Raw genomic sequence first — 26308 nt, forward strand, 5'->3', positions numbered from 1 at the left:
AAATTTGCGCTACCTCTTTTATTTTTTGAAAGGAGAGCGAACCTACATCATGGCTCGAAGTTTCCGTAGATTATTCTTTTTAAAGAGAAGAAAAATCTCTGAATTTTTGTTTAAAAAAGTGACGCTCTGTAGTTTTCCATGTAGAAAATAAAGTATAGTAAGAGGTCTGCAATGAGGCAAACCGAGATACGCATTTCTGCAGTATCACCATCGATATCTACAAATGCATAATGCGAAAATCTATCAACAAATCTATAAAGCGAAAATCTTTCTACAAATCTATAATGAAACCACGGTGACACGAGACCGTGACAGACCAAAGGGCATGCAGAAAAATTAGACAAGAAATTAAATTTTCAACATTTCGGTGCTTATACTCTTCTTCCACAAAATCGCTCAGTATACTGTCATTTTCATTCATAAAATGCCATTTTTATCTGTAAATATTAAAAAAAGACGCTCAGTGAATTTTAGTAGAATCGCTCGATAGTAGGAGGTGCGTCCACCCTCAAAGAATAATGCACAATCGAAAACTCAATTCCTGAAGATTTAGCAGTTACGCTCTTCTTCAAATAACCAGTTCAATCGAGCTCGTTTTCTCTGTCTATCATCCGGATTTTTTCTTCATCCCGATGGGTCCAGCACCAATTAATCCGGATAACAGTGTACTTTCGCCATCGATTCACCTCAATGCTATTAATTAATAATGGGAGTCGGATGACTACGTCGACGTCACATTGCGGACCGCAACCAACTTTACGGTTCTCTCTCGACGCGTTGGATAACCGGCCGGTTCCACCGGTCAAGATGATCCCTATGAACCTTGATCCTCCGTTTACTACGCTGCTCCTCATTTGAATACATTATAGCAGCTCCAAGCTCGGAAACTTTTAACCCCACTCCGAGGAGGGAACAAAAGCAAAAGTTCGCGTCGACGGCGAACACGGCGACGGGCCTCCTGGGCGTGCCCGACCAGAAACTTCATCCTCCGCAGCTTCAGAGGTCGACGAGCGAAAATTAAGAAACGATCAAAGGTTAGATAGCGACACCGCTATCCGACCGATCAGACTCGGAACGCAATCTCGCTTTCATCATTCCAACTTTGAATTCAGCTATTAGAGATTGTGCGTGGGGAAAATTGATTTTTTTCACGTTTTTGTGCCGATGCCTCTGAATCGCTCTCCCGTGCTGAGGAAAAACGCCGTATGAGCCTTCACGCGTTGCCAAATTTCCTCTCGCAAATTACTAATTTTCAGGAAAATTTTTGAATATTTTTCTGCCAACTTCTCAGATAATTTTGTTTGCGATTTGATCTAAAGTGTCTGAAAAGTTCAAGGAAAAATATTCATAATTTTCCTAAAAAATAAGCATTTTATTCTCGGAAATTTGGCAACTCTTGAATGTTCATACGACGTTCTTCCTTAGCACGGCAGCGCTGTCTTAAGAAGAAGGAGGAAGGAATTCCGTTTGAATTAATTGGACTTCATTTTGTAATGGATAATTTAAGACAACTTTTGGTTCTTTCTTGAACTACGTTTGATGTATTCTTCATAATTTTAATTCTGTCTTGGGAAATTATGGAGCAAATAGATTTAGATTTAAAAGTGAGAAAACCTCCTGCTTAGCTCATTTGAGAAGCAGCATAAATGTCATTAGTTTTCCCGTGCAGATACGTGATTTTATAGATAAGCCAGGAAATGCAGTTCCCCACTGTAAAATGCAGCCCAATTTTGAGTCGACCTGCCTCGTGTCACTCACATTTTAATCAACGAGGATTCGTCGTTTGTTCCGCGACTTCAACGCCACACGTGCCTCACAAAAACCGAGAAAAATTCTCCAATCAGAGAAAACTGCCGGACGCGTCGTTTCAATTTCGCTGATTCGCACGAATTCAGTGACGAGACAACGTGAATTCGTGAGAAAGCACTTTCCAGCCGTGGCCGAAACGTTGCCTGTTGTACGTTTCCGTCACTCCGTGGTAACGCTCTTCAATTTTTACGAAGTTTCTCGTCCCAAAAATCGGGCAACCGTGTACGAAGCAGCTGTGTGCACTTCACGCCGCACAGCGGACTGATTATTGAAATTCATAGACAAAGCGATAGACAAAGAAGACACAGGAAAATGAAGTATATGTGTTAAAATGGGTGGTTCTTATTCACTTAGGAGGAAATAATCAATTAACTATGACGTCTCTCGTAGGTTATCGTTAGTTAATCTATTAAGTGCCCATCGCACCATCCGCTTTCACCAATAGGATCGTTCCATTTTCTATTTGTCCATTTTGTCTAACGCTAGCGCTTTGTTAATTACTTTTAGCATTCAATTCGCAATGAAACGAGCCCCTGAGAGAGGTCGGACCCGAATTTTCCGAATAAGATTGCAAATTTTAAAGAAATTCTCAGAAGTGCCTCAGAAAGAGGAAATGAAGAGAATTTCCCATGCCACAAGGTGATTGAGTTTACAACCAATGTCATTTTACGTCCGGAAAGTTGGCGCGGTATTAAGTTTTCCTTCATATCGGGGAGTATGCAATTTGAGCCACCGGAGAGTTGAAATAGTTGTATTATGCGCCTTTGCCTTTCCCTTCGCTAGCAGGGGTCGAACATGCAAGTTTCGACTTGAACTCCAAATTTTGATGTTGATCTCTGCAATTTGCAAATTTCAAGGGATGTTTCTCGAGGAAAATTTTGCGAAAAATTCAATGAATTACTTTCAAACTTCTACGTTTCGTATTAATGAAAATATGAACCTGTAAAGTTTCCTCATTACTTCGACTTCTCCCGTGGGCTCGCTTTACTGTGCGGCGCACGATGGAACGAGTCAATCGGAAAAGTCGGACAAAATTTGGAAACTGTAAAAGCTTATAAATTTGAAAATATAGAATTGAGACATTTCAAAGTGGTTTCCTTGGTTTTTCTGTGAAACTTCCTTTCAAAAACACCCCTTGAAATGGAAATTTTGACCAAATAATTTGCAATTTAGGTCAAGAATTCCATGTCCAACCTCTTCCAATAGCTTGTTCCACTGTGCGGCGCCGGCACTGGATGCTGAGCCGCGAAAACTCCGGCAGCAATCAGCATTGAAAACTGCACATTTTATGGGACAAGCCTTGCGACCAGCTGATTACATGCAAGGTCAGTTTAAGAACGCAGCGGAGGCGAGAAAAAAACCGAATTAATCATCAAAAAGCGTGAATTGGAATTGGAATTGGACCTTCGGACTTGGCCGCTCCGCTTCATTTCTTTCGTCGTGATGCAACCGAACGCGATCAGAAGTCACGGTGGCGCTTAGTTTCGAATTTTGATAGTTCGTTGTCTCCCGGACGAAAGAACGTAACTCCATTCCAATGTTGCCAAATCTCCCCTCACAAATTGCCTATTAACCACGAGAATTTTGGGCATTTCTGACTGAAAATTTCCCTGATTTTTCTCTAGATTCCAAGCAAAAAACAGAGATATTTTGGACACAAATTGCTTACGTACATTTTTGTAAAATAAATTAATTGTTTGAGTCAATTTGGCAACCTTGGAATGGAGTTACGTTCCTTCGTGCGGGAGACAACGAGTTATAGCTCGAATTATCAGTCGAAATGTTATTTAGATAGCATACCTGCCTCGAAATCCGAATGTTCACGCCCTGAAATCATGGCTCGAGAAATCATTTCGGCCTGAAATCATTCGCTTCGCGTATGAACGTCAATTTTCGGATTAATTGGATTGAATTTTGCAACTGGGGATTTAAGATCCCAAGTGCATCCGTAAAAGCACGTATCTGCATAGAGGAAATCATCGCTTGTTCGTTGTATCTCAAATGTAATGTATCTCAAATTGTATCTCAAATAGAAGTAGTATCTTGAATAGTCAACAAAATTTAGTTTAGGTAATGAATTGATGCCAACCGTAGTGCCATATCCCGACACCACATCACCCCCGAACTAGATGTGCAATCCCGCATGAGGTGTAAGCGACCTAAAAGAGAATTTCTTTAACATGAATGTATTCTCTTCTCATTTGGCTTTCGTTCCGATCTCTTCATATCTCAGATTGCCCTACTCTATCAGAAAAAGTTTATCAGCCCCATTTGACCGTATAGACCGTATTCGATAACGGTTCGATGTATCGTTTGGTTCAAAACAATAGAACATAACCTCAAACCAAACTGTAAGGATTTAAGTTGGAAAAGCTGAAAATGAGGTATTTCCTGACAATTTCACTTTTAATTGGCATTTGGTACTCAAAAGAATAACAAATCTGTTACAGAAGACCCGCTCTCTCAGATTTCTGAATTTACTTTTGAGGCTATGTTTATGTTTTGAACCAATCGATATCGATACAATCTCACCCGTTTGATGTATCGAATACGATCTATTTGGAAATGCAAGATTCCTAACCTCTATACTACACCCACATTTTTTGTTCATCGATCGTGTGCGAGTTTTTTGGGTTCTTTTTTTGTAATGTTAAGTTCAAAAGCGTGACACCGCATCGAATGCGTGCGCCCCGCTTCGCAGCGAGGCTGAAGTGCGCGTGCTGTGCGTATATTCACCATTAATTATTTTCAACGCGGAAAAGTGTGATCAAGTTGCCGGTGCCATGCCATGCCGGTGCCGGGTGCCGGCCGCAAGTCGGCATAATTCCAAGGTCGCACCGATGCCAAACCGCCGGGGATTCCCTCCATTTTTCCCGCCGCACCGTTGGAAAATCCGGGATTTTTCCGTCGATCTGTTCCGCAGCTCGATAAGTGCTGAAATTATTCAGGTGTGTTGTCTTGTTCCGATGTACGCGTAGATACTGATGACTTCGGGCTGGAACCGCAGAGTCGCATTCGCGGGCCAAACCTCCACTTTTTTCGCTCGTTTTCTGGCGCATTTCATCATTACCAGTGGCGTGGCGTGAAATGCGATGTATCGATTGTCATGCCGTCTTAATAATCGATTCTTTCCAATAGGTTTAAATGGCATAACAATCGATACATCGCAATTCACGCCACGCCACTGCATTTCATCATTACGATGAAACCGCATAGCCGTTCAGGGCGGAAAAAATCGATTTTAAAATAAGGAGCGGAAATTCAAAACCTGGTAAACGTCATCAGGTGTTGCTGAGATCTTTCAACTGTTGCTTTCCTTTATCGATGATCGAATTCCCCTCAAAGTAACAAATCTTGTCATTAAAATAAGACCAGAGTTCAGCGAAAAACTTCCCAAATTAAATGTTGACTAAGCGATGTCTTCGAGGTTTTTAAGTGGATAAAACCACGACGTTTTTCCGGCAAACTGGGTTGGTTTTTAACGGCATTTCCTCAAGGAAAATCGTAACAGGTTTTCCAGCCGACATCCTAATCACCCACGAAGTCACATTACATAATCGTCAAATTTTATCTCGAGTTTCAAGAGCCCCAATCATTTCCCTAGCAAAAATTGCATTGTTTCCTCCGTTCGGTTCCCAACAATTTTTCCTCCACAAGTTCACCAATTTCCATAAAAGTTTTACATAAACTACAAAGCGTCGTATCAAACATTCGTTCGGTTAATTGTTTTCTACGCAGGCAAGGTCGTCACTGGCGGAAGAGTGGAGCTTTTAAATGAGCTGCGGTTTCGAATCATCATAGGCGGAAGTAGAAACTTTTATGGGGCCCGGAACAGCATCTCATCAGGCGGGTTTTGGGGACAAGACTTAAAGAGATGCCCCATCAAGGGGTTCGACGAGACTCTCTCAAGTTGGAAAGATGGTCCGGGGTACTTTCTCGGCTCCAAAAGGCGGACCAACGGGCCTCCTCAGTATATACTTTTTTGAAAAACTGAGTCGGTGAGATCGTAAGCTGTTTCTACTTAAAAATTTATTGAAAAACTATCTCATAGATGACAAATCTTTATCACGCACTTGGTCAGCTAAATCGCTTCAATGGAGAATTTGCACAAACAGTTTTTTATTGATTCAAATGGGAGTGCTTAATGAGCTAACTTTGCGGTATTTCTCATAATTTTTTTCTGAAATGGGAAATAGCAGAAAAATAGATTTAAAAATATGACGTCATCTGCTGATGGCATTTCTCATTTAAACACATGTATTTTAGCAGATTACGTTATTTTGTCGTATTTCCTCCAATAATTGTTCAATTTTGAAACCAAGACATGCTCAGTTCTTATAATAATTTCATTTGAAACATGAAATTCACAAAATTTTAGGCACCTGCCAATTCTCCAGTGGAGGGTGCCAAGTAGATTTCTAGAGGCTAGGATCCCAGCCTATCTTTACTCCCGTCTATGGGAATTACCAAAGTTCTACGTGGATCTCTTTTGGAGGCTCACAAAATTAAAGACATCCTGAGCAGTGCTCCCATTTCATGCCCATTAAAAGTTCCGGGATTCGAAACTGATTTGTTCCAATTTCTCCCACAACATGATCGTCAAAAAATCCGGAATTCCCTTTAAATTTTTTCAAAAAATCCGAGAAAGTTCCGGAAAATGCAAAAGATCCGGAAATTTCATTAAGGTTAATCTTAAAAGTTCCGAAATTCGATACTAGTTCCGGGAAATGGGAACGCTGATCTTGAGAAGGTGAAATTGAGGAATGAATGGGAAGTGCAAGAGGAAGAAAAAAAGTGCAATTCCAGGACGAGCCCTCATTCCGGTGGGCCCGTCCTCCAAGGACGACAAGCTCTTATCACCTGACCCGGCCGTCGCCTAATTTCACGAAGCTCGGATTGAGTAATCGCTCCGTCAAACTGACACGACAACCGCAGAATAAATTTATCCAGCCGGAAGTGCGGTGTTCGAGTTTGATTTATACGCCCCGCACGAAGAAAGTGAGTGAGCCGTTTCGTTCCCCCCTCGGAACCCGCGATACGCGGAGTCAATCGGTCAGGTTTGTAAATTGCTCCTTAAAATGATTTATTAGAGGTTAAGTGTTTCAGCGTCCTAGACCTCATGCTGCGGTCTCATTCTCCGCCTCGGTTCCGGACCTCTTTTCGGACAGCCCCCCGGAGCTTTCCACGTCCTTCACCTACGTTTACGCTTGATGGACTTTTTTTTTCTTTTTATTTGGGGGGGCATTCATGAAGCCGAGTTTCGAAAACAAAACGGTAAAAATATCGCGTTCATCGACTCGAAAATAACCCTGTGTGGGCGTCATACCGTTTACTCCGCATTATCACTGAGCCTCACAACCCGCAATCCATACTCGCCGTAGTTCACTGTTTTCCTAAGACATCTTCATCACTTTTCTACCCATCACTAGAAAAACACAAGGGCGTATCTCAATTATCACGTGAGTCCTGCTGTCCACATTGATCCATGCTTTCGAGGACTCACTGGAAATCGAAGTACGCCCTTTCGTCAGAGAAGTGTCAATACACACCCTCGCTCCAGCTCGAAGGACCAAAATGTACACTGAAAAAAAATCTCCGGCCGTGGAAGCCGTACTTACGGGCTATATAGACATACTGTCCACGTTCTGGGCTCAGAGGCCGAAAGTTCGGTTGTAGCACCCGGAGCAGTCGAAGTTACGGTTTCAGCACCCGGAACTTTCGGCCTCTGTGCCCGGAACGGACGGTAACCTTTATAGCCCGTAACTTTTTTTCCAGTGTAAGCTCTTTGGGTACCCAGTGAACTTAATACTCTCCGTAAGGAACTTGAGGCCGGAAACCTCTCATTCACCTCACCTCAACAACGCGTCTTTCCTTCGTCCGGTGATACGGTCTTCATATGTATACCTTAACGTGATACAGAGAATCGACGTAAGGCGGCGCCGCAACCGGCGTGACAGCGTGACACACATAAGCGCCGTTGGTCGTTCATCGTTACGATCGAGTGCCTCTCGTAATGACGAGAATCAGTCCCGCAGGATTTATAGACTAAGCGCTCGGCGCGGCGTGGCGTCGGACCTGTTACATGTTGGATAATAGATGATGGAGATGGATCAGCGGCAAGTGAGATCGAACCAGGCAACACCGTCGCACAGTGAGCGCGCCATAGTATGTTTTAGAGATTCTGCACTAAGAATTTAGGCATTGCATCGAGTGAGGCAAAAGTTGAATTCGGAGATCAATGCTATTTTTTGCTTAAAGGTGATTGATAAAGCAACTTTTTGAGTTAAAAATTTGTCAAATGATGACTGATGATTATCGGAGTCCGATTCCTTTGGTATGCGATTTTTTCGACGGATTTTTTGCAAATTATATTAGGATTGCTCAACTCTTTAGTCATCACCTATCATCAGGCGATTCCAAGCGTTGACTTTCGAAAGGAACTTTTACGCCATAGATAAAATAGCAGTGCTGCTTTTCTCCTTCCTGAGTTCGCCTTTAAAGTTTCACGTTAAAGTTCGCGCGAATTTATCATACAATTCCAAAAAGTTTTTCAAATACATAAGTTTGGTTAATACGAGACGTAAAACACAAAATAATCCAAGCCTTCGGTTGACTCTGAGGTTTCTTAGTCTCTCAATTGTTTCCTGCGCTATATTCACCGCAGACTGTACTAAGAACAACACAAAATTTGGATTGATTTGTGTTTCACTCCTCACATTAACCAACAGTAACACAATAACACACATATTTTTATCAGTGCAGCTGATTCTACGCTAAAAAAAGGGAGAGCACAAAAATTCTGGAATTTTTACCGTTGAGAAAGGCCCACCGTGTGACGATGATTCGACTGTCGAGCTATTCGGTAGAGAACGGAGTAATTTTTTGCCTGCTGGCAGGTTCCAATTGACGAGTGAAAGTTTTTTCAGGCCGGGCCACCGTAGGTTGTGAATTCATGGCCGAAAGGAGGGAGGGGATGGCGGGAGGGGCGTGCTCGCACAATTTATGTACGAATTTCTCGTAAACACCGGGAGTGGATCACGTTACGTAAATACAAGTGTTTCTGGTTGGCCATGCACAATGCCCATGCCTACGCACTACGCATCAGCGTCGCGTAGCCATTTTAAGACATCAAAATGTGTCGTGCCGCGTCGGATCTCACATCCGAAATTGTTCATTTTAGATGAGTGGATCGTATTCGATACATTGAACAGTTGAAATTGTATCGATATCGATTTGTTCAACATGTGAGCATAGCCTCAAAAGTCAATTGCTTTATGTTGAGGGAACGGGTTTTTTTTTTTTTTTTTTTTTTTTGGTGATAAATATTTTATTTTTATGGGTACAAAATGACAGTGAAAAGTCGAATTGTCAGGAATTTTCTCATTTTTCTCATTTTGAATCCTACAACTTTTGTTAAGGTTATGTTCTGTTGTTTTGAACCAAACGATGTACCGAACCACTATCGAATACGATCCACTATCATCCGGAGTCGGATAATATTGGGTTTGACCTAATTTGCAAAAACTCGCCTAGCAAAGTCCTCACATCGACATTCATCAGTCATCAGCGAATTTTATTTGATTTGATAGCGCTGTCTCCACTCGTCAAAATGGCGTCAAAATGGAAGCTCAAAATGAATTGAGTTCAACGATAAGTGGCTCTAAATCGGGACTTGATGCGATTGGTGAGTGTTGCAACTCAAAATAGAGCAGCGCGACTCTTTTTTGATCAACAATCGCGTACAGATCGTATTTTATCGATTCTTTTTGAGCTTCCATTTGACGCCATTTTGACGAGCGGACACAGGGCTTTTGCTCAACTAGCTGCTCATCAATCATCATTTGGCGGAAAGGAACGTTGAACGTTGAAGTTATTAGTGCGGGGTCTGTAAAATATGTTTCCTCTCCCCCGCAACTCGGACGCCTCAACGATGGCATTGGTGATCGTTGTTCATCGGCATTGTCCGTAACCGATCGTCAAACGACGACGATGGATTATTGTTCTCGCTTCCCGCTCTGAAATATTGCGTGAACTTGAAGATTGCTCTCGCACTTCTGTCCTGGTTTATTTTTTACGCAACCCAAGTCCACGAGATTACAGCACAATACCCAATAGATAATTATTACACGACTACGCACCGACGCACGGCGCGCCCAAAATCTCCAATGTCAAACGCAGCTCGTGCGTCTAGCGTTTCGTTGCCTAAATTACCAAGTACGGGCTGACAATTAAAATCGATAGACATATCTATAGATGAAAGAAAGAAATTTCAAACGCACAGCTCGTGCGTCTGGCGTTTCGTTGCCTAAATTACCAAGTGCGGGCTGACAACTAAAATCTATAGACATATCTATAGACGAGAGAAAGAAATGTCAAACGCAGCTCGTGCGTCTGGCGTTTCGTTGCCTAAATTACCAAGTGCGGGCTAATAATTAAAATCGATAGACAAAGCTATAGACGAGGCAAAGAGAAAACTGAGCGATCATATCACGAAAGAGTTATGTGTGCTGAACATGTTCGATGACAATAATTCAGTATATCTCCGCACAATTCTCTCGGTGTTTCACTCCAAATTCTATTTTTCCTTATAATATTGGCATTTTGGGCTTTAAGCTGGAAATTTTAGAAATTTTGTGATGATTTTTAGAAATTTGACCTGAGAATTGAGAAGTACCTAATTTTTGATCAATTGGACTACATTTTGCAATCAAGTCAACAATTTATGGCTTACTTTAGAAACGACACATGTGTCATTTGTTTCCATTCGCAGATAGGTGCTTTAAACGGTGGTTCCTTATTGCAAAATGTAGTCAAATTGTCAGTTAATAATCGCAATTTCAACAATCGCGATTCTATTATCAAATGTCAAAAATTGTGGTGCGGGGAGTGAAATACACATCGGATTTCACTCCGTCAAACAATACTTGTGCGAATCAGAATTTCATTTTTGATTTCGTATCGAGTAGTCCTCTACTCCCACCGACGATGACTTATGCCAAAAACACTTCTGTTCCTGTTTCTTCTGGAGACACAAGTGGTGAGAGGCCTTTTATCAACAGCGAAAGTTCAGCGAGTTGGGGGGGGGGGGGGGGGTCGGAGCCCCGCGTTCCGTAATCGAGCCGCCCGGCAACTTAGCGCGGCGGCCTAGATCGTCTAATTCGCCTAACCTACTTCTCCGCTTTTGTCGATTGCATTTTTGCTGAATTGAGAGAACGTTTCAAAACAATCCGTTAATGAAGGTGCGGTGTTGGACTCCACGTCCACGGTAGCGGTGGGCGAGAGATGGGACGGAGCAAGTTTGTCTCTCTCTCTTGCTTCCCTGCCCCCCCCCCCCCACCACGTTCCTCGTGTAAATTTCGTATACGTTTGACCTTGCAGTTTCTGTGTCCAGCTGATTTCTCTCTCGCAACGCTGGCAAATCGCAATATCCAGAAAAAGGAATAGAAATAATTAAGTAAACTAGGGGGTACGCCCCCTGGTCGCATCTCGGCTCCACCCCCTGCGTGCGCGCCGCGCTCTTTAAGGTACTTCTACAAATTGTAAAAAAATTAACTTTTACATTGTCTGAATGCGAGAGTTCACAACTGTATTATGCAACTCAAAATCTGGGTCATATTTTCAAAATCTGAGTAGAAAGGGCTTATTAAGCGATCATCACCTGTCGAAAGCTGCAAAAATCATGAAAATTCGCCAAGTAGAACATGAACTGTTGAAGGAGCTGTGACAAGAAATGGAAGTGTATAAGTGGTCAGATAACTGATAGTTATGATACGCAGTGGAAAGGCTAAATTCAGACCGTCTTGAATATCGTTAACTAAGGAACAAAGCGTAAAAACTCACTCTCCCTATTTAAAAACGTACGATTACGCAGGACGTAAATAAAACTTCGCCACTTTTGTAATTTTGTGGGTGTATTACCAAGTCTTTTTATGGATTACAGCGACATTATAGCCCTTTCATGCGAAATTGGAAAAAACTAACAACATCAGCTTCCGTATTTTATACTGTAGAATGTAGCAAAGTCCTCAGCTTATTTTCCCCAAAATTATAAGTTACACGGTTTTTTTCCCTTGCCCTTGTCAGGAAACTGGGTCACAATTAACTCCACAGGTAAGTAGGTCAGGAAAAAAACTCAAATCCGAGTCAACTTTGGATCCAATATTTTTATTGGGGATGATTTGAGTCTACCCGCGAATGAATTTAAACATTTTCCCTGTGTAAGAAACCTAGAGCTATCTGATTTAATAGTTGAAGAGTTTTGGAACGAATTTCTTCAGTTTCGAGGGAAAGCCGGCAATCCGGGCACACGTGAGCCACTCGCGCTAATCGCTCAACAGATAAACTCGAGAGCCACGAGCGGCGAATTTTTTCCCCGATAACCACTCAACAAAGCGTTGCAACTTGCAGGCTGACGGACGCGGAGCTTTCCTCGAGCGAGTTGGATCTCAATCTTGCAGACTCTCAGGCGCCTCCACTCAGATGTCGTGTCGGTCGCCCAGGAGCCTCAGTCTCGTGGCTCAGCGAGCTAATAATCAAAACTGGTGGACAAAGCGATAGACAAAGAGGACCTTAAGCAAATGGAGTTGGTCGAAACGGGTGGTTCTTGCAGACTGAGGGGGAAAATGATCGACTAACCATTAGATCGCTCGTGGGTCGCCTTAGTCTAATACTTACCTCTTATGTCCATTGCAACCACCCGCCTCCACCAATGGGATCGCTCCATTTTCCTTTTGTCTCTCGCTTTGATCAATTTCAATAATAAGCCGGCAGAAGCTCTAGTATTATACTACCCTCTTACCGAAGAGAAGCAGTGGCTCAGCAGGAAGGGGGGGGGGGGGGTCGAGGGTCTGAAGTACCTTGAACGGAGAATTTTACCGTAATTTTTTTTATTTTCCTAAATATGATGCGGGCTACTTTGCCAAACTCGCAGATTTATGTATGGGTTTACAATTGGTTCTATTTTTGCACGACGTTCATTAGGAAATTGCAAAACAAAATTTGCCCTCCATAGGCCTTAACCTTCAATTCATGTTTCTGTGATGATCGTAACCAGTCGATTAACGACGGAAACGACTAATATACCGAGCTGAAAATAATTTAAATCAAAGACTTTTTCTCCGAATTGATTCTATGTTTAAATGTAGAAAAAACTGGGTTCGTAGGTAGGAAGGGAAAGCGCACGGTTAAGTATTCATAACATTACATCCAGAGGCGGTCAGTCCGGTAATCACGTATTCAAATTTGTCTCGCGGTGTTGCCAAGTGGATGATTAAATTCGAATGATTCTCATAGAAAGGAGCTCGGATGGATGTAAAATCAAGTTGGCAAGTACAAGACCGAGTTGGAGTGTGCGAGGCGTCCTTGGACAAGGACGACGGATTGGACAAGTGAAATTGATACGCACAGGCGCACACCCTGCTATTAACGCTCGGTCCGTCTTACGATGTGAGTGGAGCGGACAGAGAACTTGTATGTATATCTGGGAATCCAATTCTGACAGAGTTTTTCTCGGCTTTCGTGAGCCGAAAAATTAGGGGCCGTTTATGAAATAAGTAACGCTGTTAAGTAAGCCTGCTTCAACGCGTTACAGCAAAGAGCGGAGGGCGTTCAGGATTGCGTTACATAACGCTAGAATGGGTGCGTAGCGCCGATTTTTCGGAAAAAGAAGGCAAATTGTCGCGAGGAGGAAATCCAAAATTTATCACCATATTTAACTAATTTGAGCAGGTTTGGACGTAGCTTCACGTAATTTCTTTTTAGCATATAGCAGATCTGTATTTAGGGTGCATTACAAAGGGGGCAAGGGAGTAAAAATTCAAATTTTCGAGTATTACGTGTTTAATGAACGGCTCTTTACGCCTTAATGTTAAAGTGATCGAATATGGACCGAACATTATGGAACCAATTTTCAGCTCTTCTCTGAAACGACGCGTCTGTCGCTAAGCTCTCCACATAATCAAATGATTTTATAAATGTGCTATAAAAAAGATGATGATTCGCCACGAGAGAAGGCACTTGAGTAATTGAGTACACTGAAAATTAAGATGCTGATACCAGAGCAATCAATAAAAATTATTCCTTGAATGTATTAGAGCAAAATTAAAAAACATCGTAAAGTGTCAAATCTGATCTAAGTTTTGACGGCCAGGAATTTGCAGTTTTAAAAATGAAGCTGCGATAAAAATAGGAACAGGCGAGCAAATTGTCATGGAATTGCATGGAAAGCACCACTAGAAATAAACGGAACCAACGCCATGTAGAGATAGAGCAAGGGAAAAGATGCGCGTTGATGACGGCGCGGCGCGGAGATACAACTATTCGTACTTGATGGATGTCCCGGTTGCGTGCGCAAAGTTGAAGGCGCGATGAAGCGAGACATGAACTCGCTATGCTCCTCTCAATGCTGCCGATGATTTGTCACTCTGATTCGGGAGAAAAGTCAAAAAGAAGACCGGATTACGTCTCTCCTACCCTCAGCTGTGTTTCTCACGTAACCCTTAAAGCACCACTGCACACAAGACAAACGGAAACGAGCCTACACAGGAAATAGATCACAGAGAAGGACGCGCGTTGATGACGGCGCAGAGATACAACTATTCGTACTTGATGGATGTCCGTGTTGCATCTGCAAAATTGAAGGCGCGAGGCGTGAACGCGCATTGCTCCGCTCTATACTGCCCATGAGGTTTCGCTCAGATTCGGGCGAGAAGTTACAAAACGAGGCCCGAATACGTCTCCCCTGCTTTCGGCTGTGTCAACACTGGGTTTTTTCTTTTTTTATCAGTATGATGTCTGTATCATTTTGTAGCATATATTTGAAGACCGACCAAAGTATATCCAAAAACTCACGTGTACCGGCCCTATGCTACCCGCAGGGCACGTGTTTAAGCATTCCTCGAGTCAATGCGACCCGTTTTGGGCATCTAAGGTTTAAAAGCGGGTCACATATACCTAGCCCTAGAAAAATACGGCTTGAAACTGTATTTTTACGTTTCATGCCGTTCGATTCTAAGGAGACTTTCCCATCGAAAATTCCAGTTTTCAGTCCAACTCAGCAAGAATCGCTCATTTGAAGATTTCGCCCTTGTGACCTAAGGTCTCTTTTTCTGTGAACCACCGCAACCGTTAAAAATACATATTTAAAACAGAATTTAAAAATGTCATACGATACTAGGGAGACTTCCCCATCGAAAATTCCATTTTACAATCCAGCTCAATAAGAATCGCTCATCTGAAGAGTTCGCCCTCGTGACCTAAGGTCTCTTTTCTTGTGAACCATCGCAATATTGTTTGTTTAAAAAAAAAAAAAAAAAAAAAAAAATTAAAAAAAAATGGGTGAAAATTAACAAGCGTCCTGCATAGAAGCGTGCACTGCGAATGCAGTCAAGGCGAGCGGAGTTTTTGCAGCGCGATCAGTGCCAAACGAGGAACGAGTAGGACAGGACGGGAGTCAGCTGATGGCGGCGGGAGGCGGGGGGCGGGGGAAAATGGTCGGTGGATGGCAAAGCCGTGGATCGCGGATCGGCGGTGGCCTTGCGGGCCGGTCCTTGGTGCCGGCCAGGAGCGGATAGGACTAGGCCAGTGTCAAACCAGTTAATTCCTCAGTTCCTTTTATCGATCCCCATCACTCCGCCGCGTTTTCTCCGGCCTCACCGCACGCCACGCCGATGCGATGCCGGCGCCGCGTGCCGGCCCCAGAAATAGGTCGCGTGGAAGGCGGTTTCTCTTTTTGCGTTGCGTTGAAATCGACAGAAAAAGCGTCGACAAAGAACGGAAAGGGAAAATGAAGCGATCCTGTTGGTGGTTGCAATCAGGGCTGGATTATCGATTAGGGGCCCCAAAGCCTAAATTGAAAGGTCCCATGACACCTAAAATTCCAGTCCCAGGCCCTCTCCAAATCGCGTTGCGGGCTCTTTATTGAAATTGATGTACAAAGCTATAGACAAAGAATGGAAAGGGAAAAATAAATCGATCCTGTTGCTGGTCGCAATCAGGGCTGGATTAGCGCTCAGGCACCCCAAATCCTAATTTTTTGGATCCCATTGCACCTAAAATTCCAGTCTTGGGGCCCCTCCAAATCCGTCTTTCTGACTCCAGAAATCCCTAAAGGATCTAAAATTTAAAGAAATCGCCTAGGGGGCTCGGGGTGCTACTGCACCTATGCTAATCCAGTCGTGGTTGCAATGGACGGGGGAGTCGAGCACTAAAATTAACTTACGGAATTCCGTAAATTAATTTTTTTGTTTAACAACACCACTATGATTTTCTTACTTAACCAACGTACTGTTGGTGAATGATAACCAAAAAATCAGATTTTTAACATCAGCACCTTTACCACTCAAATGCTTTTACCCCAATACTTTTTAGTGAAAGCTTGACGTAATGGAGTGCTTTATTTCGTCGCCCGCTTGGTGCCCCACTGACCTTCTAAGGAAATAGGCAGTGATCCGGGAGCCGTAATGTGACGTGGGACCACAGGGGAACTATTGGTTACGTCACCAGCTATCCCAGTAGCAAGGATTTAAGCACACGTCCCGAAAACAAGAAGCAAGTAAATAACTCGTAAATATTTACCCGGCCCGGTGTTTATTCGAGAGGCGTAGCTGTAGCTTCCGCGCGACGCAAATTGACCGTGTGCGCCTGCGCGGAACACCTCTCGACGCACTTCCGCGTCCAGAGCGCGCTGCGCTGCGGCCCGGCGTTCCGAGAAGGGTGTGGATTTTTTTTGACAACACTAATTTAACTTTAAATTTATGACAGAAAGCGAATTCGTTATGGTTAGAGGCGCATTTCTGGCTCTCGCCAAAGAATCAATTTTGTAAATCCTGCAATAATGCTGAATGTAAGCAAACACGAAAAATTGCATTCGATTGGTCAAATCAAATTATTATGCGTGTTGGGGGGGGGGGGGCAGAAGGCAGGGACTTGTGGGTTTCCCTCAGCTCCACTGAGAGCACAAGGGCTCATGGGGCGGCCTGGGACCTGGGGGGCTTCACCCGTAAAATGTTGAAAACTTTAGTCGTCTCTGGAGCAGTTTCGGGCTGTTCTCACCGCCTTATTGAGATGTCATGAAAATTTCAAAGGTGAAAAATTTTCCACGCGCTTATTCAACGAAATCTCTCTCTTTTCTCGGTAGGAATCAGGCCTTGAGATCTCGCACTAGTTCCGCCCATACAACTGAAGTTCAATCGATAACTCCCATAGGCGGATCCAAGGGAAGTGTAGGGGGCATACACCCTTTTGCTAGAAAAAAGGAGGAAGAAAAAAAAAGGAAAAATAAAAATAGGCAGGTACCTAGGAAAGAAGAAGGGAGGACGCTTATATTTGATAATCGTTCATGACGAAATGACTCAAAATGCATATTTCGTGCTTCGAAATTTTGCAAATTTTCTGGGGGAAGTCACCGGACCCCCCCCCCCCCCCCCGTTCGCCCCGCCCTAGTTCGCAAACCTCCAATCCCAAGAATTGCAAGCAGGAATAATTCGAAAATCCCCGCGTTTGGCAGCGGCGCGTACGCTACGCTGCGCGCGGACTTGACGCTCGTTCGCTCGTCCTTCACATTGACTGCACGCTCGTAGCCGCGGCGGCCCGGGGGAGGGGGGGGGGGGGGGCTGCGCTCCGCACGCGGCACGCGTATCATTAAGCTCATAAACTCGACGGAGTGCGATCCGCGAATCCGCGATCCGAGTCACTGGAATCGATAATCGTCGCGATTTTGTCACCGGCCCCCGATCGTCCTCGTCGCTCGTCAGCTGCGGCTGCGAGCGTCACCGGCTCCGCCCGGTGCATCTTCCCTTCCGTCAGATGCCATATTGCACGCTGCACATTGCACTCTGCACTTGAACCCGGCCGGAAAATCGGAGCTTCCACTCGTCACGTCAGCCTCAGCTGAGAACCTCTCTAATAAGCTTCGCTCGGATCCGCCGCGCGCCGCGTTTTGCACTCCAGCGAGCGATTGTTGAATCGTCATTGTCATCGATACATCCCTATCTTAGGAGTGTTATTAATCGATTAATGTCGTTGGTCAGCGATTCAGCAATCCAGGCGCTCAAGTCCAGAGCTTTGCGCTTTGCGCTTTGAGGAGGGGTGCAGAAACTTCTCGCCCACGCGACCTGAGACGATGTACGCAGGGTGTCCCAAAGTTACACCTGAATATTTTTCAGAATCAACTTTGGGATCAAAAAGACTTCTTCGCTCCGGAAAGTTGCCTGGAAAAATTCTCCCTTAAAAAATCGAAACCCCGTCCAAAACCCCTTTAAAATATGATTTCAGTTTTTTATTAAAGTCAAAAACGTATTCGGTGCTAAAACCATACCGAAGTGGCAATTTTAGTGCATTATCATTTATAACAGTCGTCACTAGCAAGAAAAAACGGGGTTTTTGCCAAAACTTGGAGGGGCTGTAACTTTGAAAGGAGAGGGGATTTGCTAGGGAAACGTTATAGATAAAAAAAAAACTTATTTCGATCCTGAAAATTGATTCTGAAAACATTCGCGTTAATATCCTGTATTTACTGCACAAACTATATTAATGAAATTCTATAAATAATACGATTTTAAATCAAATGCGGTGGGACTGAATTTCTATCTTCAGGAGCAGGAGATAACCATGCCACACGTCATGTTTGTTATTTTTACAAATTTTTTATTGAAGATTTCTTACATTACGGGGATGATAATATTTATTCCGTTTACACATGCCCTTGACTTACTGGAAATTCAAGGTTGAAGAATGCCACAATAGTTTTCATGACTTATCTTATCACTCTAATGCGCTGATATGTTTCATAATTCAATCATAATTTATGATTAATTAATTGCAGTTCAGAATTCAACCGGTTGTTAGCAGGTCGAGCATTTAGGAGCAATATTCTTTTCCATTGATTTTAGGAAACATCAATTTGCTATAACTTGCGAATTTTAACTTATGTCGTAAGACAACATCAAACACAACACAACAGCTATTAAAGAAAACAACAGTACAACATTTAATAAATACAGTTATACTATACGGAATAATAACTGTGTTTTCTCCGTAAAATCAAAGTCTGTAGATTGAGACCCGGTAAGAACCACCTATAATGAACTTTTTGATTCGACAAACTCTCTCGTGCAAAGTTTGAAACCGAGAATGAACAACGAGTCATCCTCATTAACTTAATAGGTTATTTTCAACGACGAAAGAAGCTGAGCTTATCTTACACAACAAGTTATGTAATTAGATCTGATATCAGTATCAATTAACGTCAAATTGAAATTGCGCCGAGAAAAAAAACCTGCACTAACGGTCTGTATGTAAAATGTCATGCAAAGGTTTCAGAGCGTTTGCTGCGTTTCTGCGTAACCTTAGGGAGTACTTCTTCTAAGCAAAAATTGAGGATTGAATATAGAAATAGACTCGAATTATACTATACTTGTGCCTCTCTATTTCTTTGGTCAGTGGTTTGAGACAAAATGCACGGCGACAAAGTTGAATTTCTGTCGTATTTTACTCAATGTTGTCACCATTTCATAGGGTTTTGTTTACTAGAAACGAAGTATAAATAACTATTTTGACATTCACTAATTTGATGTGTCTCTTTTGTTCACAGGTAAGCAAGTTTGAAATCCGTCATTTTTCTCACCCTCCGCATAACCGTAAGTTCACATGACAATCTTGCGTTCTATTTCACCCCATCATCATTTATCCAGACGAACTGCATCACGACTCTCTTGACCTCAAGTTCCGATAGTTTACGGCCCAGTATCTGCAATCAAAACGTCTCACAAATGCAGCCCTTTCTACGAGACGATCAGATCGGTTTTATAGAGTGCTAAACGTCCGAGATTGATAAAGTGAGCGTCTGAAGTTTAGCAGCCGAGCGAGCGGTAGGCCGTAATTATTGGTCTCTCACGTGTTGAAAAATGGGAACCGGTGAAAATGTGCTGCCGTCAAGTCTGATCCAACGAACGTGACTTTTTACGTTCTTTTGCCTTTGAGCCTTGTAATTTCGATGCATATAATGTTTTCAAGCGTAAGAAAATGTCTTTTAAAGGGTCGCCTTTCGGATTGTCTTCAATTATTCACTTTAGCCCCACTGCGCGACGGCGCGTTAAATATTGGCACCCGCAGGCCTGTAATCATTATGGTAACCGGACAGTGATAGATACCAGCCGTAGACTTAAAATGGAACAATCATCCACGCGCGATGCCAGCTTTCGGTTGCCTGAATTTTTATTTTCATCATATTTTTCCCTTTTATTACTGAGATTTTTTAGTTTAAAAGTAGCCGTTCGTTGAAAGACAGCTCTTAGTTTATAAAACCTAAAAGCTGAGTTATTGATGCTACAGCATAGAGATGATTTTTACGAACACTCGCAATTTGCTACCCGATTTTTACGCGCATTGCTAATTCGTCTTCAATTTCCAAGCTGCTAGCTCAGTTTTCAAGTTCAAAGTTCAATTCAAATCCTTAAGATCGATGGATAATAATTTACTATCTTTCTTAGTGGAAGTAATGGTTCTCTACCATGTCTTTAGTAAATGCTATCACCCATATTTAGACTTTTAAGACCAATTTTGCTTCAATTTTGAAAGCTTTCTCGTGACGTTGAATTGCTAAACTCAAAGTACCTATTGGGGATAGTACGGACGTGTCGAAATGGGGAGCTCTTAGGGCCCAAAAGGGTTGCGAATCCTCTAAAAACACTAAAAAAATGTCAATCTTCTGATTCCAATATTAAAGGAAAATCGCCAAGAATGTTTATAAATGAGAGTCCTCTCGCAAAAACGTGTAAAGTGCCAAGACTAAGTCAAATACGTGCTTTACAAACAACGGATCATTAAAGATGTAATTATAAATCATTATGAACAATTTAAATTTGTTGACTGCCGTTTTAAGCCATAAGAGCTCCATGACCTGACCTCCAAAATTACCAACTCGTCCGTACTCTTTCCATGTACCTAGGTACTCCAGCTCGAACGTGGCAACCTCTCAGATTTTAAATCTTTGGGCTTGGGTGCGAAAATCGTTCGGTGCAGCGAGCGTACAGCTGGGCGTCTGGTTATGAAGTTATGATTCGATCGTTTTTCAATATCGCAAGCGTCCTGTATAAACGTCCTAGCTTCGAAGCGAGGTCGTTCCGACGCAAGCACAAGGGGGGCGGGGGGTCAATCCGGGCATTACGTCATTTCACGCTACGCTCAGGTGTTGTAACAGGTTGAAGGATAGAGAATACTCCGGTCCCGCACTTGAGAGAGAACTACGGTGAAGTCAGCAGTGAAAGCTTTGTTCGATGGCACAAAGTTTATGAAGAATGAGATACACGCAGTATTTTTCATAGGACTGTGATTAGTTTGTCGCGGTGAACTACTCCTCGCGTTAAAATCGCGTTGCGTTCGTTTTGCATCGCGGTATTTGGATCATCAGACCACGTGTAATTGCGACAATTAGATTATGTTAGCACGAGTGGCGCATCGCTCTCGCAAACGAGCATTATTCGGGCATCTAAAAAGGAATCTGTTGTCACACGTTCACCCGTAGAATGTTAAAGAGCATATGCAACGAGCCTCAGATCGCAATGTTTGCATGGCAGTGCCTCAGAATTACGTCATCGGCCTGTCGCGGTAGCTCTGTAGTCCGGTCAAGAAGCGTGCATCGTGAATTATGAAAGCTCTGAGGAAATTACTGGACTGTAGGCAGGGTCGCTAATGGCAGGGAAATCGGGGAATTCAGGAAAAATCAGGAATCTTCGCCTGCTTATGAAATTTTTCTATTCCAAAAAAATCGATTCCCCAAGTATTCGCGTTTAATCGTGGGACAACCCGTATACAGGGTAATTCATAAGCCCCACACCACCAGCATTACCCCTCCAACTCTTGAGGAAATTGAGCTGCTGACTCGAAATTGGTTGAGTGCTCTCAGGTCAAAATGAACAAGTTTTGGGATCCCCCAAAATTTTAAAGGGACAGAAACTCTAGAAGTTGTACTGTCGTGCTAAGGAAGAACGCCGTATGAACATTCGAGAGTTGCCGAGTTTTCACCAGATAAAGTATGTATTTTTGAGGAAAGTTATGCTTATTTTCCTTGAAATTTTCAGATATCTCAAGGCAAATTACGAACAAAATCATCTGAAAAATTGGAAGAAAAATATTTAAAACATTCCCAATGAATTCATATTTTATGAAAGGAAACTTGGCAACGCCTGAATGTTCATACGACGTTCAGCAGTATACAGTATCAACAGTATAGGCTATAAGGGTGGTGCGGGATTTGTGAATCACCCTGTATCGTCGCCGGATCGCTTGCAAGAACGGTTCCTCGTCGGCGGGATTTCTGCGGGCTGCATTGACAATCCAAGGTGAGTAATCCATCCTTGCGGAGACTGACTAGGAGATGCGGTGGAAATAGGGCTACGGATCGTAGTCGCACGAGTTTACGGAGTCCGTGGACGTGAATACGGAGTGCTGCTCCAAAAAGGGAACGCTCAAGTCGTGGCTCAGGTGTTTCAAGGTGGCGGTGTTTTCCTCAGAAGCCATATGTCAGCGCCGCGCCGCAAGCACAAAAGAAAACACTCGTGGACCGCGGGTTCCCGTTTGACCTTATCTGACGTTGTCACGGGATCATGGCGGATGCTCAGGGAACTCAATCACAACCTCAAGAAGACCGGTGGCGTTAAAAACAGAAAAAAGTGTGATGTAGCCATCTTTTTTGTAAAAATGTTTTTACACGTGGCCGGCCTCAGAAGAAGGGGTTGCAGTTCCGGAGTTGTAAAATTACACGAAGCCAACCTTAGAGCGCCAAACTCTCTAAAATGAAATTTTTCAGGGTGTCTAGCATCAGAATTTTCCCAATTTTCCCGATTCTATCAGGATTGAGGACAATCAGGATGTAATCCCGATTTCATCGGGATTTGAGGAAAAATCGGTTGTAAAATCAAGTTGCGAGAAAAGTCCTCAGAAATTAATTCTAGAGTTCTGCTTTCGCATGCGCTTATGCAGAAATTTTAATTTTCTCCGCAAAAAATCAGGATTTGGAAAAATTATAAAATCAGAATTTATCAGTGAAAAATCAGGATTTCCGTAAAAGGAAAAAAAACTAGACACCCTGTTTTTTCCAAACTTCTGCATCTGACCCAGTATGCCTGAAAAGAAGATAATTGTTCGTTCCGTTGGCAAGCAGCTCAGTGAGGTTCTCCCGGGAACTAAATTTGGATTCGCACTTATCTCCAAAGTGACACCTTAAAAGAGTGCCTTAAAAGACCTAGCACCCTGCTAAAAGGATGAATTATAGCTTTTGATCTGCTATTTAGATGCAATAAATTGCAGGGTGTTGGTATGTGAAGGAGAGGAAGGGTGGGTCCCTGACGCACCCATGATCCCATGAACAGCCGGTGCGGGGGAAGAGGGCCCCGCTTGTGTGACTACAGACCCGTGGAATTATCCAGAAATAAGGAACCAGAAATGTCTCAAGACCAGGCGCAGTTGCCAAGTAGTGGAATTCGAAGATTTCCCTAGTGATTTTTACGGTGAAGTTGCACAATCCTAGTAATACTAGGTGGGCATTTGCGCTCCTCTCCGAATGGTCTCTTACGTATGATAGGCCTTCTGCCGCAGTGTACTCTTAACATAACATAAAGAAAAAGGAAGAAAACCAGTTCAGAATATGAACATTTTCACGCAGTAATGCACCCTAAACCACAAAAATAAAGAACAAGAAAATACGAACAAGTCTGACCAAAATTTAAACCCAAAAATTAAACTTTTTAAATTTGTCCAACAAGAATCATTAGAACAAATGATAATTGAGTTTCCTAATATCATCCGTGGAAAAGGCTGAAATTTCCCAAATATTAGGCAACAGTGGACTGAACCCACCTGGTGGAGTCCGATTTGACAGGTTTATGACGTTTCTAACTCGCGAGTGGCTTTGTACGAATCCAATTTCGCCGGGTTGTTTACGACTGGGGCATCGCCCTCCCTCCCTCCCCCTCCCCAGAACAGGACCCAGGACCTGCCCTTTGCCCCCGTGCATGCCGGGAGCCCCCGACCATCCCCTGATTCCGCCGCAGTGATATGACCTCCCCCCTCCCCTATTCCATCCCTCCGCATCCAATTCCGTCGGAGGTAAATTAAACGCTGACCGAGCTTCCGTTCCGAGGTTGATGTCTGGGCCATATTTTTTCAGATTCTCGTTTGTTTCTCAGTTCCAATTCGTCCCTCTGAGAAGACCGGAGACGCAAACGCGCACCATTTAAACCTATGTCAAATAATATATTCTTGCCCCCCAACCCATTCGAGAGATCCCACTGATAGTCTATCATTTTGTTTGTCTTCTTTGTCTATCAATTTCAATGATCAGCTTGCAGGAGAAGTTCAGCAATGTGTGGTGTTTTTTTTACCTCGCAGGGTATTGAGATGCACTGAAAGAAAAACTCCGGCCGTGGAAGCCGCACTCACGGGCTATATAGACATACCGCTCACGTATGTCTATTTAGCCCGTAAATTTTTAGTTTTGTTGTCTGTAAACATGTTGAGCTTTCTTTCGCGATTGCGTGGCGCGTGCCATCAATCCAATCCCCTTTCAATTATCTATCATGAAGGAGGAAACAGTCCTGCCCCGGCTCTCGCCCAATAAATTAGGCAGGTTGAACATGCCGAGCTTATGAATGGCAAATATAGTACCTCGGAACCAGCGCCATCCATTTCGCCTTCTCACCTCTCTTAATCTTGTCTTTCATCTCCTGAGTGACGGCGCGTGCAATCCTACAAAAAACCTGTTAAGCAGGCATAATGAGCCGAGGGAGCTGCCAAATTTTCTGGCGAAATTACACGCTCCTCCCGCCGCGAAAATCGAGCGGTTCAACAATACGGCAAACCTCGAAACGAAGTAATTCATGCCGACGACTTCATACTCTCAAATGAGCCCGACGCCGCCGAACGTGACGCTTTTATCTCCGAAAAGGAGACGTTTCCCGCTCGCTGCGGCAACACTGCAGGGCCGCTTGCGTCTTAACCTACCCTAAGCTAGGAACTCGTCCGCCACCAGTTCTGCATACTAATCGCAGCGCTGTAAAAAAAACGGGTACGACGGCAAACCACCGAAAAAAACGTAGCCACACGTGAGAGGAGGATGAGGAGGGGGAGGGGGTTGTTGCATATTGTTGTGAACCGTATTGTGTATGTAGTTGCGGTCGGTTCGTGGAGTTGCACACTTTCAAATGATGGTCATGCATATGCGAATGCGATCCTTTCATTGATGACACCTCCTGTCCGGGCATGTTTTCAGCTTTGCCTGTGTGTGAATAATAGCATTGAGTTTGCTAACAGCAATTTTTTTGTTCTTCCTCCCTAAGTATATTTCATTTTTTGATACTTTAGGTACTGTTCTGACCCACCGGGTTTTCTCTTTTTTCCATATTTTTCAACACAAGACATTGAAGAAATTTAAATAGGACGTTTTAACAGCGCACTAGATCATCTCTAAAGAACTCCAGAATACAAGGTGAGGGTGAATAGACAGTAACCAGGGGTTACGCCCCCTGGCCATTACGCAACCCAACCCTCAGAGGGCGCCGGCGCTAAGCACCCTCTGAAGCCCACCTCTCGAGCCCTCGTAAGTTAATCGAAATAAGCAGATCCATCTAGGGGCTGTCTCCTATCGATAACCGCAAAAATAATAAAAATCGTCCCAGCATATCTCCGGGACGAATTGTAGAAAAAAATGAACTTTTATATTATTTAAATGAGGAAATTCACATCTTTATCTAAAAAATCGGGGTCAATTTTCTAAAATTAAAATAGAGCGGGCTCTTCTAAGCCACAAAAATCATGGAAATGTTGTCTCTTGTATTATTCGGCAGTCTCCGGGTTAGAGCATTGTAAGTCTCTAAATGTAGCGCTGGGAAATAACTCGGGGTACGGGTAGCTCCGATGGGAGCTATTATGGACTCAATCAAGGATGAGAGCAACTTCAAACTGAGGTTATATGCACCCTCTAATGTTTTACATCCAATCGCACCCCTCAGAGTCTGTGGTGAGGCATAAATGGTCGATATTTTCCCATTCAAAGCTATGGCAAAGAATCGATTATTAAGGTGTTCGTTGCGAACACCCTGTTAACGATCCTTTCCCATAGGTTTAAATGGCAGATCAATCGATGCATCGCAAAGCACGCCACGCCACTGCCTTAAGTCGACCAACCCCGAAGTTCCGTTCATTGATAAATGAAAGACCAGCATCTCCCTCTCTATGTATTTACCATTCGAAATTCCCTGCCTTGCACGGATGAAGTGCCGTCGATTTTTGTTGATTCTACGTGTCCCCATAAAAGCTGCGATTGTTGCCGCTTAACACAGCATGAAGACCCCGAGGGGTGGATTCTCGAAGGCAATGAGCCGGTTGTTTTCAAATTAAAGCTTGCCTCATCGCGTCCAATTTTACGGTGTTTCGAGCGATCTGTGGAGCGATGCTGGGATAAGAACAAGGTATTTTCGTCACGCAATCACTAAAACTCACCTCG

The 26308-nt window shown here is 43.4% G+C and overlaps 1 protein-coding gene across 1 annotated transcript in view; it reads left to right on the forward strand.

Annotated features, from left to right (window-relative positions):
• The window catches only part of Glut4EF (Glucose transporter 4 enhancer factor), a 195977-nt gene that overhangs the window by 115738 nt on the left and 53931 nt on the right, over positions 1 to 26308 (forward strand). The gene's annotated exons all lie outside the window — the stretch shown is intronic.

Source organism: Bemisia tabaci, chromosome 2, assembly GCF_918797505.1.
Source record: "Bemisia tabaci chromosome 2, PGI_BMITA_v3".
Lineage (NCBI taxonomy): Eukaryota > Metazoa > Arthropoda > Insecta > Hemiptera > Aleyrodidae > Bemisia > Bemisia tabaci.